Source organism: Typopeltis vanoorti, chromosome 8 (genome assembly GCF_054136105.1).
Source record: "Typopeltis vanoorti isolate ZY-2024b chromosome 8, IOZ_Tvanoo_1.0, whole genome shotgun sequence".
NCBI lineage: Eukaryota > Metazoa > Arthropoda > Arachnida > Uropygi > Thelyphonidae > Typopeltis > Typopeltis vanoorti.
In genome coordinates, this window is record NC_143556.1 from 65,006,369 (window position 1) to 65,024,668 (window position 18,300).

Consider the following 18,300-nt stretch of genomic DNA (forward strand, 5'->3'; position numbering starts at 1 on the left):
CAAGATTTCCATATACTTGTCTCTGTTTACTCTTTGATTAGAAGAGTTGTTATAAGATGGCATTTAGATTTAGATTCTGATTTAGATGGCATCTTCGCATTGACATTGGCTAATACTTTTGCTTACAGTTGACTTGTTTATCAATGTCACAAACGATAATGTTCTGCTCTGGTTACTGCGGTATGCGTAGCACCTGTTTCTAAGTTCTTGGCCACTTTCCGTTGACTGTATACCAGTGTCGATTCCAGTGGCATAACTGTTCTATCTTTTAATTTTAGGAATATTTCGTTATAAGATAATAAAAGGGACACACATTTAGATGTAAAGAATAGATGTAATATTATTCTCTGAAAATAAATGCTTGATTCCAGTTCGTGTATCATTTCCAATAATAATCGGTGAAAATCACAAGAACAAACACTGGCATATCATTTCTTGTCGTTTGCATTTTATTTTCCCGTAATGCATCTCTTCAATGAGGTACTTAAAGAGAACCAAAAAAAAAATGAGCCAGTAGTCACACGTAGTTAAATTATATCCGAAAGTAACTGTGTTTTACAGTCAGTTTGGTTGTTTGGAAAGATTAAAAACCTGAATTTCAGGAGGAAAGAAATAGCAAATGTCGCAATATCCTCGCGAATGCACTGTTGTGTTGTTGTCATAAGAGGATGTTTATCTAGATAAACATCCGTTAGACAGAGCTCAAAATAAAAACACCAGAGGATATTACAAAAGCTCTCGAATGTTAATAAGAACAAGGATAACTATTAAAATTTCAAAATTATTAACTGTATTTCTACCTAGTCATGTTGCTTTTTTGTCAAATTGACGTAGTCAGAATAACAGTTGCATGTTTTGGGGTCAAGAAATAATTAAATTCGTATCCTTTCAGGTGTAGAAATTGAACCAGAGAGCCTTGAACAAAGATGCGAAGACTATTTTTCGGCTATTCATTTGAGATAAAGAAATGCCTGTGCCCTTCTCTGACTTTGAGATACTAAAGCACGAGTGACAGATTTCCCCCCCCCCCCCCCCACACACACAGGCATCTCCATAGCACATTTTCTTTTTGACAAGCAGAAGTTCGAATCTTTTTAAGATGCGAGTAAATTTATAAGAGCTTTTTCTCGTGAGCGTAATTCAGCTCATACGAAGGTAGTAGAATGTTTCTTCTAGAAATTCAGATTTATCTTCCCTTAAAACAAGTATATAGGTGAAGAATACATGCGCTTAATATATATAATACATCGGCCTCACAGTGGTGGTTGCTTCAGCAAAATTTTAAAGAAATTAAACTCTTCGTAATGCTAAGAAACTCAAGCTAATATGTCGTATTAATATGAAACTCAGATAATTAGACCGGAAATATATAATATGAATAAATATACAGTACTCAAAACACCATGTATTTAAAATAACAATAATAAATATATATCTTACGTAAAGTCTAATTGTTTGATTTTCATATTGCAAAACTCGTTTAAAGACCAGAAATCCTTCTTTTCTGATTTCATAGGGCAGCGGTCAAATACCTTCAAACATATTAGCTTTCTTCAAAATCCACTTACAACTATTTTTGTAGAAATTATAATGATAAGATGGGATTGGGGTGGAACATTCTTTTGTAATTCTTCCATTATTAAGTATTTTATTTATACAATGTGGAAGTGTGATGAAAATAAATGCTAGTAAGTGCACTTGATGAAGGGTGGAGAGCGACACCATGCGGAGATAACTCGAATCTCCAAATGAGTATTTGTTGGAAATGGCTAGCAAACCTAACTCATGTAATAACTTAATTCAGAATCACAGATACTTGTGAAAGTCTGTTAAAAGAGAATGAAGCAAAGCATTTTACTTTAGAATCTTCCAACATATACAGAGTGGTTCAAAATTCCACGTACAAACTTTGAGCAGATGTAGAGAACATCGAAATCAACCATATTCACATAGCAAAGCATGACCGGAAACGCCACCCGAAAGTGATAGGTGGCGCTGTTAGCCGGAGCTCCAAGTGAGAAATTGGGGCTTCCTCATTCAAGCTTTTGACGTCGTACGAAGAACATGCGTCGTTTTACGAATGCTGAGAGGCAGACATGCACCTCGTTTACGGGTTAGCTGACGATAATGCACGAGCCGCTGTACGAATGTATCGCGAAAGGTACCCAAACAGACGTGTACCGCATCACCAAATGTTTGCGCAGTTGCATCAGAATTTGTGTGACTATGGATCATTCAGCGATCGCAGGCATGATAGTGGGCGGCCACGATCGACGCGAAATCTTGCTATGGAAGAGGAGGTGTTGCATGCGATGGGCAATAATCCAGAGAAAAGCACACGTGCAGTTGCCTCTGCTATAGGAGTATCTCGATCCAGTGTATTGCACGCTTTGCACTCTGAGTCCTTACATCCATTTCATCTGCAACGGATTCAGTTACTGATGGCCGAAGATTATCTTCGACGTGTGGAATTTGCGCAGTGGTTTCTTCAGAAAACTGCCGTAGACCCGGATTTTCCAACTTGTGTTTTGTTCATGGATGAAGCTTCATTTACCCGCGAAGGGGTCTTCAATCACCACAATGCTCATGTGTCGGCCCATGAGAACCCACACGCAGTGGGATCACATTCTGCACAACAACGCTTCGCCATTAATGTATGGGCAGGTATCGTCGCTGACTGTTTAGTCGGCCCATACCTGTTACCATCCCGACTGAATTCCGAGAAGTATCGCACCTTTCTGGAAGAAGTTATGCCGGATTTAGTGAACAATGTTCCAATGACTGTGCGTCGGCAGATGTGGGACGTGGCTCCAGCCCATTTTGGCATTTCTGTGCGTCAGTATTTGGACAGGCCCTTTGGGGCTCGATGGATTGGGCGTGGGGGACCTGTTGCATTTCCCCCACGCTCACCTGATTTATCGAGCATTGATAAATCAGGTGAGCGTGGTGTACGAAACACCTGTTGCCTCTTCCATGGACCTCGTGGCAAGAATCGCCATCGCCGCTGTTAATATCCGGGAAACTCCACGTATTTTTGAAAATGTTCGGCAATCAATGCGTCGTCGGTGTCAGGCATGCATCACCTGATGTGAAACCATATTATGTATCAACTACTATTGAACTGTTCAGTTACTCCTAATAAAGTTTTTTACACTACTTATACTGCCTTGTGTTATTTCTGTATCTTTGTGTCCCTGTTAGTACCTTCCGGTGGCGTTTCCGGTCATGCTTTCCTATGTGAATATGGTTGATTTTGATGTTCTCTATCTCCCTTCAAAATTTATACGTAGAATTTTGAACCACACTGTATAAGAATGATAAGATACAAAATATTAAGAGGAATGGTTTTAAGAAACGGATGAAGACAAACTGTAAGATTTAATATCGACGTAACGGAAGAGTCAACATAATCAAATTTCTGATATGTACCCTCAAGGAGTGTACAGGATATGATAGTACTACATGAAGAACTTACATCATTACTAACTTCCTATCTACAATTTTCATCCAAATCAGTCTTTTACTTGTCAAGACTCCAACATTATCATATCTTATATTTCTATCTTCTAAGGCACTTTTTACCATATCAATCCATCGATATCTTGGTCTTATTCTGGGTCGTTTTCCTGCCAACCTGACAGAGAACACTTGGTTTGCTAATCTTTCCTCTCTCATTTTCTGTTTAAGTGACCATGACACCTGAGATTAGCTCTGCTAACGCCTTCCTGGATGCTGACAATGTCAAGTTCTTTCCTAATGTCCTCGTTTTTAATATGATATTGCCATTGATGCCATCTGTTCACGCCTCTAATCTTTCTCAGAACTCTCATATCAGAAAGAAAGAGTAAGATTCCAAAATTGAGAACATATAAGTTGTGCAAAAGTAATTTTTATATGATTCCCATCAACGAAAAGTTGTAAACGTTAGTACATTAGTACCGCAGGTCAGATAAGGATATTTCTTATTTTATTAAGAGCCGATATTCTTAACGATTCGCCTGTGCATCATGACTTATTCCTGAAAATGCTTAGCTATGGCATTAGCGGCGCCACAGAAAATCAAATCTTATTTAAACAACAGAAAACGATATATCAGCTATGGGAACTTCAATGGTGCAACAAAAATAATAAATTACGAAGTATCATAAGGTTCGGTGTTAGGACCTATCCGATTTTTAATATATGTAAATGATCTGTGCGAATACAAACTTTTGGGAAAAATAATATCGTTTGCTTTAATATATATGTTATGGACTAAATAAATAATACGATTTAAAATAATAAGAATTAAATAATAAATAATCTGAACAAATATTTCAGATATTGCACGATGCCCATATCGCTATTGGCCATGGTAGCAGAAACCGAATGGAAAAAGAATTAAGTACGAAATCTAAAAATATTACAAGGGAATTATTTATTAAGACCTGTCCTATTTAATATATATTAAATAGGATCGTAATTTAGGTTAGGTTAAGTTAGGAATTTTTTTTTTTTTTTTTTTGAAAATCAAATTGCCCAAAGCTTTATTCATTGTCTGGTCAATTTAATAAATTAATCAATGCTGATCAGGTTGCGCGGCTGTTTTAGTGATCATTTATAATGACCCGGCATTATGAATAATGACCTATTAGTCAATAACATATACACAGCATTAATATATATACTGAAACGACATTTGAGGATATTTAGAAAACAGGATTCACCATGATAGGTTGAAACTAAGTGGTTTAGCAATAATGGCATTAAAATTAATACTGATGAAACTAAATGTTCACCTTAACAGATAAGCTAGATAAGGCACATGTTGCAAAGGTGGTAACCCAAAGCACTGCTATAATAATGACTTTTTGCAGGCGAAGACTGCTGTGGCTAATTGGTTCAAAAGACATATTTCGGTTATCACACCACAGTTTTTATTATTCAGTTATACAAAATACTGAAATAATAGTTCCCGACAAGTTTCGTAATTTATCTTCAGGGGATAAATAGTATAACTTAAAGTTTAAACAAGAGAATTAATAAATATAAATCATAAGCTATTCATAAAACTCAAATAACAGAATGCAGATATATAAAACGTTATTGACGTTGAACAATACTGGACGATGTCACGTCTTCCTGTTCTCGTTCATGCAGCCCGAGCTCAGATTGAGGTAGATTTTTTATTAGAGCTGACCACACTTGATAGAGAATTAAACCTTGCTTTTTATTGCATGGGGTTGGGTTTTTTCAGCATATTAGTAGCTTCTTTAAATTTTCTTATGTAGCAGTTGTTTTCTATGTATGACATCGTCGTTTTTTGCCAGAGTACATCGTGTCCAGTGGAAGTGGTATGGAAAGCAAGACCCGTTATAAACAAAGTATTGTTTATACAATGTTTAAAAAGATTCAAGATGTCCGGAGGGAAGAGGTCTTCTAGGAGATTCAAAATATTAGCACCGGTATTAGCAAACCTATTTATGGAAAAAGTTGCCAACCTATTTATGGAAAAATATGGGAAAAAAACGTAGGACAGACAGGAAGATCTGGAGAAATACGCATGGCTGAACACCAAAAAGACGTCAAAAGAGAACAAAATAACGGGTCTTGCTTTCCATACCACTTCCACTGGACACGATGTACTCTGGCAAAAAACGACGATGTCATACATAGAAAACAACTGCTACATAAGAAAATTTAAAGAAACTACTAATATGCTGAAAAACCCAACCCCATGCAATAAAAAGCAAGGTTTAATTCTCTATCAAGTGTGGTCAGCTCTAATAAAAAATCTACCTCAATCTGAGCTCGGGCTGCATGAACGAGAACAGGAAGACGTGACATCGTCCAGTATTGTTCAACGTCAATAACGTTTTATATATCTGCATTCTGTTATTTGAGTTTTATGAATAGCTTATGATTTATATTTATTAATTCTCTTGTTTAAACTTTAAGTTATACTATTTATCCCCTGAAGATAAATTACGAAACTTGTCGGGAACTATTATTTCAGTATTTTGTATAACTGAATAATAAAAACTGTGGTGTAATAACCGAAATATGTCTTTTGAATAAGGACTTTGACAAGCTGTGATAAAAGAGAGGTGATTTCATTGTATGATCAGGACACATCTGCAGTATTGCGCCTAGATCTGGTCACCAAGATTTCAAGAGGATAAACTAACCTTGGTAAGTGTACAGAGGCAGATAACAAAAAGGATATCAGGACTCTACAACGTTTGTTATGAGGACAGACTGAGGGCACACAAACTACAGAGTTTGGTGGATAGAAAACGAAGCAGTGACATGATTGAGACATTTACACTGTTAAGAGATATTTATAGGATTAACACAGGGGTGATTTTTCACAGTAAAATAAAGGGGGGGGGGGAAACAAAGACAAGAGGTCATCCCTGGAAGCTGCTAAAGGAGTAATAAGCAGAAGGGTGAAAAGCGGCGTTTTTTTGGGGGGAAGGACTATACATGAAATGAAGCAATTTGTTCTGCTACTGAAAATTGCAACTGTAGTTTAATCAAAAAAAAGCAAAATCTGTAAAGTCTTTGGGCCTTCATATTGACAGCAACCTGAAATGGAATTCCATATCACATTTTTAACAAACACGATGTTCATAATTAACAGAATATTTTGTGTTAAAAAATTTGTCCATTCAGCATTTTTAAGATGCTTATATTATTCATTGGAAAATCTTCACTGCAGTATGACCTTTTGGGGATAGAGATTACTACAACAATCTACTTCCTTTGATTCGGACACAGAATAATCAGAGCTATAGCCATTACTAATATCTTCGCATGTTCCTCTAGTGACCTGTTTTCTATTCTTAACATTTTGCCATTACAGATAAAATATCTGTATAATTGAATACTATATGTTAGAAAATTTTTATGTAAATTTAATATTATATACAGAAAAATTTACAATTTTTCTGTATATAATGTAGACTATGGTTTACGTCATGGCCTGAAGTTTCTGGCAGTTCCCAAGGCAAACAAAGAACACAAAGAAAATATGAGCAACAAGCAACCACAATAAACTGCTTAACGAAATTAAGTGTAACATCACGATGCACTTTTAGAAAAAGATTGAGGAACCTATCTCATGGGACTAAATGTTGAGCTTTATTTTAAACACATATTATAGGAAATTCTCTAAGTGTTATATATTATGTCAGTTATATGCCGTAAATATACGTTTGCCCTCATAGATACAGTCATTTAATTTTTAGTGAGTATATTTCGTATATTGCATTTTTATAGTAACCAGTATGGCTACGGCCCTTCTTTACACACATTGTATACATTTCCTTCTAGTCAAGTTACATTTTCTGTTTTTTTTCTTCCTAAGTCTTTGCTTTACTATCATTCTCTATATTACCACTTGAAAAATAATTGTACGATATTTTTTATAACATACGTAGTATTACTTTTTGCTACCTACTATTATCACTTGTATTGATTTAAATCAGGGGTGATTTAGAGCAATCTGCTTTCGCTAAAGATAATTTTGGTTTTACGAATTATTTTATGTAAACTTTTTATATCTACCTAACCCCATTATTCCAAAGCAAAGAAAAGATGATACTGAACAGATTTATATTTTTTGTCGAATTGGATGGTAAACCGATCTGCTTGATTTGCAATAAACAAATTTCTGTTGCTAAAGAGTACAACGTGCAATAATATAAAATTAATCACGAAAGGAAATTTAAAGATTATAGTGGACAAATTTACGAAGAAAAAATTGTTAAACTATGCACTCAATTAGAGAATCAGCAGTCAGTTTTTTTTAGAAAAAAAACAGACATAAAAAAGAATAACGCTGCAGTTAGAGCTAGCTATAATTGCAAATGAAATAGCCGTTTTGTCAGAGTCCTTTTCAGGAGGTGAATTTGTCACATTAAGTGTGATTAGCTCTTAAGGATAAGTCTTCATAAATACATTTTATCAATATTTGGGAGATAAATATCCTGAATTCAAACTATTTTCTGCAAGAATAATATCTATGTTCGGAAGTTTATATATTTGCGGATAGTTATTCTGTCCGATGCACATAAATAAGTCAAGATATCGTGCAAGAATAATCGATGACCAACCATCTAACCTTCTCTTTGTGTACAAGGGTGCAAACACACCCTAGGCTAATAAAAACGTAAATAAAAAGTTGCCGAATGGAAATTTTCCAAAGTTTTGTTAGGAATGCTATTTGTGATATGTTTCACACACAATTTGAAAACAAATTCATTGAAATCGGTGAATTTGAATGTAGTAGTAAGGCTTCAACGGCAACCTGAGCGCTTAACTGTGTACAGGGATGCATATGCATCCCGATATTCTCCACACACAAAAAACGGTTTTTGTAAACAGCTGCGTTAGTATTTTTCCATAGCTTGTTTTGTATTTTCATTCCTGTTGCCTGAAATATATATTTTTTGCTTTGCTACCATATTCGCTATGGAACTATGTATGATTCTTGTATGAGCATGTATTTTTTCTTCGTTTTTAGTCATTGTTTGTTCAGCTTACTGGTGTACACTGTAGCGTGATTATCTCTAAAATAATTTGATGCAGTTTCCATCCAATCTTTGCTTGAGTTTTTTTAAAAAATTAAGATATGTTTTTATTGAATTAGTGTAAGTGTAATTATTGGTAAGTGTTTATGGTTTTCATATTTGATAATGTCTTGCGAATTACGAACTATGATCTGCTGTGTTTATTGCTGTTTTTCTTCATTACTGCTTATTTTACTACTACTTATTACTACTAAGTTTGTAAGTTTGTTTTGTGATATGTTTATATTTTTGTTATAGTTTTTATAGAATATTTTTTCTGTGGATATTTTAGATAATTAGGACAGGAAGAAAATGACGTCGTACCAGTTCCGAGTTGAGAGATCTTTTAGAGGAAGTATCGTCAGTTGCTTCATCAGATATGCCAGCGATGATGATGATGATGATTCAGATGTGGCATTAGAAAACGATATTTTCGATAGCGATTTCTCAGCATTTGTCGATATTGTTGAAGAATATATACCACAATTAGACGAAGAACTAAGAGACGAAGAAGCAAATGCGGAATATATAGCTACTGTAGACGCTTCAGATGCTGGTTTTTCTGCTGAGAATATCCCCTAAAATGTTGTTGTGTATCCGAAGAGAAACTCAAAAAAGAACCGAATATGGAGTAACGTTCCTCTTGATGTACATAAAGACTTTCAGGTATTTCGAGAAAGAGAAGGAATTGCTGGAGCAATACTAACTCAAAATCTACGCTCCGCAATGGACTGTTCCAAACAAATAATTCCTGAAACAATTATAAATGTGATTATGTGTGAAACTAATAGAAAAGCCAGAGATCATTACAATGCATCCGGAAATCTACAGCAATACAAACGACTACTTGTTTGGTATGATACCGATGCTGATGAAATCTATACTATGAATGCATGGGGTATAATTACACCCCTGTACACGGTTAACCTTAAAATACAGTATTTGTACAGAGAAAAGGTTTAATGCGATAATGAAAGTCTCAGCCACCAAGTCCTTCTCTCCAAACTTCGACATCCCAGTAGAAAAGAAGAGAAGTCAAGTTTCAGGAGGTTGCAGCAAAAATTAAGAAAGTAAAAAAAATGTATTTCATTCTCTAAAAAACGTTTTTGTCAAATTATTATCTATCATTACTAAATAACGTTTTTAGGAATAAATGTCCTTATCGGGCCCGCGAGATCTAATCCGGCGTATCCTATATCTGGGAATCGAACCCAGGTCGAAACGACCTGGGTTCGATTCCCATCAGTGACGTGAGGAACCTTTATTTGGTCTCTTTCGACTAAATATTATATATATTACATTTAGTTAACTCACCACACATTTTATTGCCCTAAGTTTCGAAGCTAAAATAGGAAGATTATTTTTACTATGTTTTAGCGCTCTGTGATGAGGGGAAAGGAACAGTGAACTCCCTCTCTGATATAAATAGGTTCATCATCTGAAGAAAAAATAACAATAAGTGCTTTTAAGTACAATAATCGTAAGTGCATTTCCAGCTAATCTCCTTACGATGACATTGACAGAGAGGAATGAATCAACAGCTAAACTGCCTTTGATGTATCGAGCACGGATAGACAAGGAACTATATATTACGTAATGATAAGGAACTTAAACATGGTCACTTTTGTTAAGTGGAGTTTCTCGAACAGAATCGGAGCAAGACTTCATCAACTTGGAAGAAGCTTAAAAAATTACCCCTGTTTGATCTTCTGACAGGATAATATGTTAAATTCGGCATCAAGAGGCACAGCAACTGGGCTGCGTCTCTTTCTCTCTCTCTCTCTCTCTCTCTCTTCAGTTTCATTCTTCAAACCTATTAGATATATCTTTCATTCCATTTAAAAGATAATCTCTCTCTCTCTATCACACACACACACACACACACATACACACACACACACACACACACACACACACACACACACACACACACACACACACACACACACACACACACACACACACACACACACACACACACACACACACACATATATATGCAGGCTTTTACACATGCTTTTACCTGCTCGGCGTGGATATTTGTGATTACTAATTCTTTGTGAAATGGAAGTTGTTTCTTCTAGCAGGGACTCTAAATACTCCAAGAGATATACGAGAATTCCTTGCAGCGTACAAAGGAAGTCAGTGCGACCAAAATAGTAATGGTATAATTTTATTACTTGTTTTCGTGCCGCATAAGAGTTTTGTGCAGTCCTATTTAGGAAACAAGTCTCTATGAGGACGTAATTGGCAAAGTTGATTTCAACTGAGTTATCTCACTGCCATTTATGAAAATCAAAGAAAATATGAGAGAGAGAGAGAGAGAGAGAGAGAGAGAGAGAGAGAGAGAGAGAGAGAGAGAGAGAGAGAGAGAGAGAAAGATTAAACAGAAACTTTGAAGGTTTTGCGAATAAAACCTTTACAGTGAAAAACTGAAGTTAAAATTGACACTTCTTACTACTTTTGTAGCCCTTTGGTCGGAAAGACCTAGGTTCGATTCCCATGAGTGATGAGAGGAACCTTTATCTGGTCTCTGTCGACTAAAGGTGAGTTAATCGGTATCATACGGAGGTGGAGGATTTTTTCTCCGGGTAACTCGGGATTTTCGTCCCTCAAAACAGGCAAACCTGTCCCGTGAACACACATCGCTACAGTCATAAAATATACTACGGCAAATGGCAACGTGAAACTACCTTGCTCATATTTCATTTCTCTAGTATGGTAGCACATAGCTATCGTCACCAGCCAGATGGCTGAGGGAACAAGTATATATAAAAAAGACACTAAAAATATACTCAAAAGTGTATATGAGTATATTTTGATATACTCGTATGTACTTTTGTGTCATCGTTATGAATTCTGTATTTCACAAAGTTCCAGATATTTTTTATTTAGTTTGTTTGTCGACTAAGAGCAAATGTTAGGTCAACGCTTCCATCAACAACAGAATCTATGTGAGGACAGTAGTAAAGTATTTGTACTAAGCTCCAGATCCGAGACCTTCCAATATGATAGCGTAGCCATTGCTTCTGTAAGAAGCTATAGAACCAACAGAAGCAACTAGTTCTACAATGTATTTGTTTGTTTTGATTTATGGCCGAACCAACTAAGTCTATGAGGTTCATGTATGTCTCTTAAATGCGTGTGTTTGCGGAATTAGAAAAAAAAAATTTTCCAGGGTGAAAAACAGACTGCAACGGAGTTTGCACGTGGCTAAATAGCTAATTTCACATAATAGCTTAACAGAAGGCAGCCTACTTGTACTTCATATAGATCAATAACAGAACACTTCTAAGACAGACTGTGCATGCAACTACGTGGGACACGGAAGGAAAAACCCGATAAAAATCCCCACTGGGAAACGTTCGAAGAATTGCAAACACGACACCAGCAGTATGGGAGGTGAAATGAAACACGCTGGTTTGGAATCAATGAGCAAATAATGCTTTAAAAATATAACAAAACCGCAAACATGTTGCGATGACACGTGTCACTAAATCGGTGCTGAACAACACTAGTTTATGAATAAATGCAGTAATATGTATTCATAAGGGTAACACTTCGAATCAAAAGAGGTATTCTTTAAATGACAAATGCATCATAGATACGCGCACGATATTCGTGTCGACTTTTGACTTTTTGGACTATGATTATCATTTAAATGGGGTAATCGCAAAAGTCAGATCCACACACGATTCATAACAGCGGTTATATGATTTATTATTACTCTTTTCTTATTATAGTAGCCAAAAAATAAAATAACATAAAATAAAACAGAAATAGAAATAAATGCTAAGGAACTAATGACAATTGTATTTACTTGTATGCTGGTCACTTCCATCGCGGGGTCTTTCTTATTTCGAGTATGTTTTCGTACTATGTGTCAAATAATTTAGTATTTCTTGAAGAGATGTTGCTATGTTGACTTTTCGAGAATTAGAAGGTGCGTTTAATGATGGTAAGCTTAAACAATCTTAAATAAGTTCTATCATGATACCTACTGAGCAAAAAGGGTTTGATGATTTTATTTTCTCGAAATTCTTAGACTCCAAGACTCAAATCAAAGATTTATTTCTCCTGGACACTGTCGGCCTTCTATGACACTGAAAGAGTAGCGCAAATGGTACTGATGATTGTTTGCTGTTACTGTTCTCCTATTCTCATTTTTGGATTGTCAGAGTCCGACTCACAGTGTCTTCAGATATACGTTCACTCAGTCTTGTGTGTATTGTATAGATTTAATTAAAGCTTACTCGAGCAGCCCTTTTTGGTTGCATTCCCGACAGCTTTTATTATTATTATTATTATTATTATTATTATTATTATTATTATTATTATTATTATTATTATTATTATTATTATTATTATTATTATTATTAAGAGGGCGCTGTGTAGGCATACGAACGGTTGCATGGTTATATCGCTGGTCCAGTTTTTATACATTAATGTGGTTGAAACTCCTGGTGTTAATTTAAAAGGGTCACAATGTAACTCTTCTTGTCACTGAAGACAGTGATATATAATTCATCGAAATCGGCCAAGTGAAACCCAAATTTTGAGTGTGCTGAAAATTGAGCAGAGTTCACCATGGTCACTAACGAGCATAGAACAAAGGCCGTCGCCATCTTTACAGTGTCCAAGGGAAGAAAGGTGAGTCGTGAAGTGCAACAAGTGCCTGAAGGAATTATCGTCCGACGGAAGTCATATAAACTGCAGGAAATGCCATAGGAATCTTCATTTTACATGTTCCGGACTTTCAGAAACAACCTGGCAACGCAAATCCAATGCACGAGAAGAATGGAAGTGCCTAAACTGTAGAAAGAACAAAGAAACGCCACCACCCACGACGCAACTGATTACGCCGGAGGCAGAATCGGACGATGAACTGAACAGACAACAAAACACCGGTGAGTTTTATAATTTGAGTTCTGTAAATTTATTACTAGAAAAAGGTTTAGAAAATATAAAAGCCAGCTTGGTAGATCTTGTCCAAGAACTATTTGATAAACATAATAAACAAATAACAAAAACATTAGCGAATATGAAGAGTTTGTTAAATTTAATAATTCAAAAGTCGAAGAAGTCTTACAAACGGTAAAAGACATTAAAACCAGCATTAACGCACTAACTGACACAACACAAATTGATAAAAGACACGTCGGAACTCGATCAAGAATTTAATTCCCTGAAAGTACAATACGAAGTTTTAAACCAACAACAACATAAAGAAGACCTTGTCATAAACGGTCTTCCAGAAACTGAATCCACAGAAAATCTCAGACGACGTAGTTTTAAAGTTAGGCCATGCAATTGACATCCTCCTACAGCATAATGATATTCAGACCATAAATTGGATTCCCAGAAAGAACAAAAAATAAGGCTTGCCACGACCCGCATCAGTAATAATCTGTCTGACAAGCAAGGCTACAAGAGACAATCTCATAAAAGCCAGCAGAATGAAAAAACAAGTAGTCAAGGAATTAAATGCATCGCAAGAAAATACGCCAATCTTTCTATCTGAGTATTTAACACCTTTTAATCAGAATCTTTTGAACCAAGCAAGAAAAGAACAAACATAAAAAAAATTATCAATTTTTATGGGTCAAAGAGGGCAAAATATTCTTGAGAAAGTCACAGTCGTCAAAATCTATACAAATAAAAAGCTCGAAAGATATAGATAGGTTGCCAGAATGAAACAAAAGACTCCAACTTAGTTCAAAAAGAAGATCTCAACACAACAAAAAGGAATGTGAACCATCAGATAGATGTAATTACACCAGAATACATCAGTAATTGTACTTTCGAATTGCTTGATGCATGGAAACAACACACAATACAAGCGAGAGGTCTCTCAATCTTGCATATTAACATCAGAAGCATCCGAAAACATTGGTTATTGTTACAGGCTTATTTGAGGAATTACATTGATATTATTGATATATTGATTCTAACAGAAGTATTCATAACTAATGACGAAACGACTGCGTTCCAAATTCCAGGCTTCCAACAACATAGATCATGCCGCCAAACAAAAAGAGGGGTGGAATATTAATATTTATCAAACAAAAATTAATAGCAAAAGAAACGGCCTATCAGTTTGAGCATGCTAAAACCCTTTGCCTCGAAATCACTAATGCCACCAATAGACAGCATCCCGTAATTCTAAATGCTATTTACAGGCAACCAAACCTAAACATGTTAAAATTCTTTCACCAACTCAATTGCTGGCTTTCACGCCAAGAAATATGCTCAACCGAATTCCTAATGATAATTGGCGACATAAACATAAATATTGCAAACGAAAACCAGAACAACACTGTACAATACCTAGACACGCTATCCATGTATAATCTAATACCAACAATAACATCATGTACTAGAGAAGAAATATTCGGAAATACTATCACTGCCTCCTGTCCAGATCATATGAACGTCCGAGCACCACCAAACAGTTACACTGCATCAGTCATAAAGTGCAAAGTACCAGACCATTACTTCGCCGCTCTAAACCTGCACACCAAGACAATATCCATGCAATGTCCCACAGAAGAAAAGCGACAGAAAACACTAATAGACGAAGAAATAGTCTACCACGAAATAAGAAAAAACAGACTGGGAACACCTGGCATCAAATTCAGCAGATATCTTATACAACAACATTAAACTCACACTGGAGGAAATATATAAGAAAGCTACAAAGAAAGTCAGAATTTGTTCAAAAACAACACAAAATCCTTGGATAACACAAAACTTAATCCTAGAAATACACAGAAAGGACGCTTTATGGAAATAACTAAAGCGATATCCAAATAACTTTAAAAACTGGATATAAGATAACAAGGAATCGCCTTACAACACGAATAAGAAATGCAAAAAGAAAGTACTACCGAGACAAATTAACCTCTGCACAAAACAACATGAAACATACCTGGCATCTGATCAATGAGATGCTAGATTGTGTTCCCAACACCACCGCCTCCGAAACCATAAAACACAGCTTCATGAAAGACGCAAAACCTATCCAACAACTAGCAAATGATTTTAACCAATACTTTGCAGACTCCATCCAAGAACTGCACAGAAATATTCCCCCAATCACAAAACGTGACCCTCCACTTGGACCACAATCAAAACAGACATTATGGTTCCCAACCATAAAAGAAGCAGAACGTCTCTTTGCAATATATCAAATCAAACCAAAGAAAGGCCCAGGAATTGATGGTATAAGACCTAAAGATATAAAGCAACATGCAACTAGTTTAAGTCCTATCCTACTAAAATTAATAGATAAAATATTTAAAACAGGACAGATACCATATGCTAAAGACCGCCATAATCGCACCCATATACAAACATGGAAAAAGAAATTTAATCAGCAATTACAGACCAAAAGCACCATTACCAATTATCAATCAAATTATGGAGCGGATCATACTGAAGAAACTCACAGCACACACAGAGACCTTTCATATTATCCACAAAACACAATATGGTTTGCAGAAAAATAAGGGAACAACATCTCTCTTGGAAGACTTTACAGACATAATTAATACCGCCTTAGACAAAAACAAAATTCCCATGGTAGTCTTTATTGATCTAACTAAAGCATTCGATACACTCACACATCAAGCCTTGTTAGAAAAGCTGAGGCCTGTTGGAATAGACGGGCCTCTTCACAGGTGGTTTACAAACTACCTTCAAAATAGAAAGCATAACACGTATCGGGTCAATCCGAAGCAGAGAGCTACCAGTAACCTGTGGAGTACCACAGAGAGCTGTACTCTCCCCAACTCTATTCAACATTTACACGCATGATATTAATCAGGTACCTCTCAAAGGTAAGATATTCCAATATGTAGACCATACAGCTATAATATATATCCATAATAACGCAAGCATAGCCAAAACAAATATGCAACATGACATAAATCTGATCATAGACTGGCTCAGGAAAAACTCCATACACCTAAACTCAGAAAAGACAAAATTAATGATATTCAGAAATCTACTGACTTGACCAGTTGATAACAAATATATAATCATCCAGCATCCACTTTCCAACATAAAAAACATATACAACAGCAAAATCACTATAATCACACAGGTTGAAACAATACGATACCTTGGAATTTACTTCGATGCAGATATGAACTGGAATAGCCACATAAACTATCTACACAACAAACTCCGAACAATAAGTGGCAAACTCTACAAGTTAAAAGACATAGTTCCCATAAGCTTAAAAACACTAATATACAAAGCACTATGCCAAAATATACTAAGATGCACTATAACAACGTATGCTTTCTGTGCACCCTACAAATTAAATATATTAATGTCGCTACAGTACAAAATGATAAAACTGATCTTTTAGGAACAAAGAAAAAATAACGACTTTATATACACTGAAATGTCAGAACACAAAATACTGACAGCAAAACATTTATGTCACTATACAGCTTTGCTAAAACACTATTTCGATGCCAACTACAGGACAGTCAGAAATACATACCGTATAACAAGACCTCAGACAACTAATTATATCACACATAAATACAACAATCACTACGGAAAGGCCACGCGATACTTCTACATCCCAGGCATGATAAACAAATTACCTTTTGAATTCAGAAACCTTACAAACTACAATAGCCTGAAAAGAGCTCTAAAGACATACTATGAACAAGAAACACACCCAAAATACCATGCAAACTTAATGAAACACAATATATTCGTTCAGGCTTCCAGTTCAGCGACGCATCAATACATTCCAAGTTATTGTAGTTATTGTATGTGTGTGTGTGTGTGTGTGTGTGTGTGTGTGTGTGTGTGTGTGTGTGTGTGTGTGTGTGTGTGTGTGTGTGTGTGTGTGTGTGTGTGTGTGTGTGTGTGTGTGTGTGTGTGTGTGTGTGTGTGTGCGTGCGTGCGAATTTCTCAATCATAGATTTTGTAGCTTCCCAACACAGCAAAAAAAACCCAATAAATAATAACCAACTGGTGTCATCCTCAGGTAAGCTTCGAGGATGAAAGCAGAGAAATTACTTCTCATCCAAGATGTATCATATGTAACCAAATGCATGTAATGTACGTATTATATATAAGTATCATATGTAAACAAATGTAAGTAATGTATCATATGCAATCAAATGCATGTAATATGTAATAACTGTAACAAATGTATACATTGTAATAAAAAAATTAAAAAATAAATAAATAAAAAAGTAAATCATGAGTTTACACTGTATGTTTGTGAGAATTAGGAAATATAATATTTAGATTGCATATGTGTAAATACTGTTGTATAATCCACCTTTTCAAACTTGAAAAAAAATAGTAAACTACAACATGTAATATTATACAACTTATGTAACTCTGAACAATATAATTGTAAATTATTACTGTGTTGTTATATAAAAAAAATAGCGAAAAATAAACTATGCTATCATCATTACTATTGAAATCTCATTATATGTAGCACAAAGTGATGAACCTTGTAAAATAATATACTGAATAGATAATCATTCATTGTACATATGTAAATATTTGAGAGAACAATGAAAAAAATATTATTATATTAAAAAAAAAAAGAGAGAGAGACCTCCAGGGAGTCAGAGACTCATCTAGAGAGGCCACACACACACACACACACACACACACCAGCTATCATACTTATTCTTGAATTCATTCATACTGCTTGCGCTCGCAAAATTCATACGCAATCCATTCGAATCACGCACCACCCGCTGAG